This window comes from Agelaius phoeniceus, chromosome 7 (genome assembly GCF_051311805.1).
Source record: "Agelaius phoeniceus isolate bAgePho1 chromosome 7, bAgePho1.hap1, whole genome shotgun sequence".
Classification (NCBI taxonomy): Eukaryota; Metazoa; Chordata; class Aves; order Passeriformes; family Icteridae; genus Agelaius; species Agelaius phoeniceus.
In genome coordinates, this window is record NC_135271.1 from 10,185,297 (window position 1) to 10,189,775 (window position 4,479).

Consider the following 4,479-nt stretch of genomic DNA (forward strand, 5'->3'; position numbering starts at 1 on the left):
ACAGTGAGGGGCTGTGAGGGGTCTTGGGCAACGGTGAGGGAGCCATGAGGGGCCTGTGAGGGACCATGGGGAACTGTGTGGTGTTATCTTTTTATACTAAAAACTACGTGTACACTATTTACAAGGCCGGGAGTCTCCGCTCCTCTAGGCTTGCACCGTTCCTACTCCCAAAGTCCACCTTTTATTGCCTTTTTCTCCCGGGTCCAGGGATGACGTGGTCTGTCTTTTGCGCTTGCTCGTTCAGTTGCTAGGGGGTCTTTTTCTGCCTTCTGGTGGTGGTGGGATGAAGGCTCCAAGTCTTCCTCTTTTAACTGCTGAGTGAACTTTTCCTTCTAAGGCATACCTATACAGTGGAATTTTCAGAACACTATACGATTCCCGCAAGCCTAAGCAATTCTTGTGAGTTTAGGGATTGTTATTACAGCTCTCCTCTGTGACCTCTAGGTGAACTTTTCTTTACCATGGAATTCCCAAAGCACTATAGGATTCCTGCAAGCCAAGCAACCATATGTGGCTGTACATTTAAGATTCAAGCAGTTTTAGCTATTTAGTTATTGCTTTGATATTGTATAAATATTTAGCTATTGATTTAATTAATGAACAAACATATTGCTACTTATTACACTCATCACCACCTTTACCGCGCATGCTCCACTACTCGTTTTGGTTGTCGCACAAGTCCTTGGGGGTTGTTGTTTGATGAAGGCCTCTCTTCTTCCTCAATGTCTTTAATTCACCTTTGGGTTACACATGCGCACCCAGCCAGTACAATGTAATCCAAAACTAACATATTACTACATTTAAGCATCAAAGCAATAAATCTCTTATAGCTAGCATTTTCCTGGGACCCAACCAGATTTCCCCCTCTTTCTGTTAATTTTTAGAACTGTTATCTCTTGCTTTTTCCTCCTGTCCTTGAACATCTGCAGGGAGGGGGGTGGAACCCCTCCACTCCCTTTTTTCTTGGCATTACAACTTTTAACTGTTTTATTACTATTTCCAAATATTAATTACTGCATCAATATTGATTACTGTCTCAATTTTGTCAGCACAAATCATACCTATTTACCACAGCTCTGTTCGTCTCTCTTGCAGCCCTTGAAAGCCTGACGGAGGACATGAGCAGTGCTGTGTCAGAGCTGGCAATTCAAACACTGCATGTCCTCCGAGCAACAGCCAGTGGGCGATATTCCATCTTCCAGAGGCTGCACGATCAGCTGCACAGGGCATGGATGACTCGGCCTCGTCTGTCACGGCTCGGCTGGCTGCACTGCTGGAGCTCTGAGGAGAGCTGATCTGGGAGGCTCTCTTTGCTGGGGCAACCTGAGCCAGCGGGGATTTTGAGTTTTCTGTAAGATTTTTCTGTTCTTCCAATCTATTTTTTTTTTCCTATGTAAATATAGACTGTGTTATAATACAAAGAATCTCAGGAGATTTTTTTTGCTGCCCAGGGTCCGCAGGGCATAGGGGAGGAGAGGGAAAAGGGTGCTTGTGCTCAGCCAGCTTCCCAGGCATGCAGTGCTGCAGGGAAGATGGCCAGAAGCCCCTTGGCCTTTGGTGGTTCTGCTGAAGCCTTTGTGCTGCCCACAGAGCAGTTGGGCAGGGGCTGGAGCTGCGGGGATCCCTGCCAGAGCGGTGCCTGGAGATGGCCACAAGCCCTGTGCCAGGGAGGAAGCGCCATCCGTGTCCTCCCGCCCGTGTGCTGCTGCCTGCCTTGCCGAGGGCTCCCAGGTGCCTCTGGATGGGGCTGCTCTGGAGCTGCTGTGGGGCTGCGGCGCTGCTGCCGGGCAGCTTGGCCGGGCTGGGGCAGGGCCTGAGGGGCTGTGGTGCTGGCAAGCCCTGAGCAATGGGGCTGTCAGAGGCCACAAGCAGCCCCCTGGCAGCCGCCTTCTTCCTGCCAGAGCTGACTGGCAAGACGGATCCCGGGCACTCTGCAACTAAGAGCATCAGTGTTGTTGGAAACCCAAATGCAGGGAAATCTCAGACCTTTGGTCTTGTCAGCAAAACTTAGAATTAAACACAGGATTTGAGCTGAGACCTTGGAAAGGGCTTCCAAACTTAGGTGCTAGAAGCGAGAATGCAGATTTCTAGTTTATAGCAGAGACACGGGGAGGAAAGTTGAAGTGGAGGAAAGTTTAGAGTTCGAGATCTAGGAAAAATCAAAGTAGTTCCAATGGTAAACGAGGAGTTTAGGATGCAGTGCTGTAGGTTTGTTGTGTCATGGCATGATTGGCTAAGGAAGCTTAGACCGTAGCATGATGTGGGAACTCAGGAAATTCCTCGGGCTGCCCTGCAGGACTCGAGACCCTGTCAGAGGCCTCAGAGACCTTGGCACAGAGCCCAAGACCCCTGTGACTTTGATTTAGCCCTTGTAAAAAACAATTCCCAACCTTGTATGAAGAATGACAAGCCACAAAATGATAGTGAATTTAGCACAGAGTGGAAAAATAGATTTAGGAGGTTTTTGAATGGGGCTTCAGGGGGCAAGATGGAGGAATCTGGGCATGTCCAGCCTTTCTCCTTCTTCTTCTTGGCCTCCGTCTTCTGCTGTGATGTTGGCACTTTTCAATTGGTTTAGAGTAGAAGCTCACTGTCTAACGTAGATGATAGGTATTGGAAAGTCATTGTAAATATTGTACAGGGAGTTGTTTTTAGTAGAAGAAGATAACACCGCCCCGGCGGAGGCAGAGTGCCTTGGACTGTCTTGCTGAGCGGACCTCGGCAGGACAGGAGAAAGAATTTTATAGATAAGATACAATGAACAACCTTGAGACCGAGAAATGAAGAGCTCTGACTCCTTCTTCCACCGCCGGGCTGGTAAAAGAGACTTTCTAACTTATCTCGGGGTCACTCTGAGCAGCTAGAGACCCCGAGAGCATGAGTCCCTAAGAGGAAATATTGAAGGATTGGGACCAAAACAGAAATATCCTTGTTGGCCGTGTCTTCTTGGCCAAGAAATCCTTCAAAGCTCTTGCAACTACAAGTCTTGCGGCCCTGTGAGCCGTGCGGTGCAGATGGGAGCCAAATTCACCCTTCCTGTCTATGTAGAAGAGAAGAAAAAGCAATGGCATCATCTAAAAAATTCAGAGGTCCGCTCTCTAGCTCCTTCCAAACTCCTTCAAGTCGCCCAAAGTGTGATTTAGCTACAAATAGATGAGAGGGACTCTTAGTGCTGGCTCTTTGACTCCAGAGCGGCTGCTTTAGAATCTTTCCCATAACCCTGTGTAGTTATGTGCCAGCAATGTCTCCTTTGAAGAAACTTTCCCAACTGACTTGCATGGAGGATTGTTTGAAGGGTGTTTGAGGAGAAAGGCTCCCAGCAGAGGTCTGGGCTTTGGCCTAGCTGTGTCGCCTGCTGATTGTGAAGTGTGCCATCAGCAGCAGGGCTTTCTGGGCTAAAAATATCATCAAGTCACTTGGACTTGCTCTTTTTGGCCTATAAAAGCTGGAGCCACTTTTGGGGCAAATTTGGAGTCCTCATCTATGTATGAATGGAGCAGCTAGGATTTTCCCAGTTGCTGGCAATGGTTCTCCAGGTGCCTGGTGTAAAACGGGGCTGCCCAGCAACAGCGCATCTGCAAGATGATGAACAATTGTCTTGGTTTGAAGAGAGAGGTGTCTGCTAAGGAAGGCAGAAGCCTTCTCTGAAAGGGAAAATGTAAATCCCCAGCCCTCAAAGGATTCTAATTTAGAAATTCAAATGCTCTCAGGGAAAGATATGGGGATAGGACTGAGAGCCTGCAGAGCTGGGTGGTGTTTGCTGATGCTCTGAGCCCTTCCTAAAGATCCTGTGGGGCTGCCTTAGACACCTGGGGCCAGGCATTCCTTCCAGCCTGGGCCACTTGGGCTGGGCTGGGGGTGGCCCCAGGGCAGGCGTCAGTGTGTGCAAGGGCCCTGGCTGGCACGCTGCAGCACGGTCACCGTGTGCCACGGAACGGAACCCGGTGTCCAAGGCCCCTTTGTGACACATGGGAAATAGAAGCTTGCCCGGGAGCTGGGAGCCCGCAACGGGGCACAACGGGACAGAGTGGTGCCGTGAGGAGCCCCCACACAGCATGCTCGTTCCCGTCTGAGCCCGAGCTTTTCCGCAGCCTTTTTCCTGCAGCTGAGCTCGAGGCCAGAGCACAGGACTCGGTGAGCCGTGGCCTTGCGAGGCTTCTATTCTGCAGCTGCCCTCAAGGGCAGAGCGTGGGACTTGGTGCCCTGGAGCTTTCCCAGGGCACCTCTCCTGCAAGTAGCTCCAGTCAGAGACATGGAGCAGAGACCCCCGAGAGTGCCCAAGATGGCCTGGCTGGAGGAGGAGGAGGAGGAAGAAGGCCCTGGAGCTGCCCCAGCACAGGAGACTGAGGAGGTGGTGCCTTTCCATCCACCCCAGAAGGGTGAGTGGCAGAGCTGGGCTGCAGGGCTTGAGCCTGAAGCCAACTTGGCCCCATGCCATGCCATGCCATGCATCCCATCCCATCCCATCCCATCCCATGC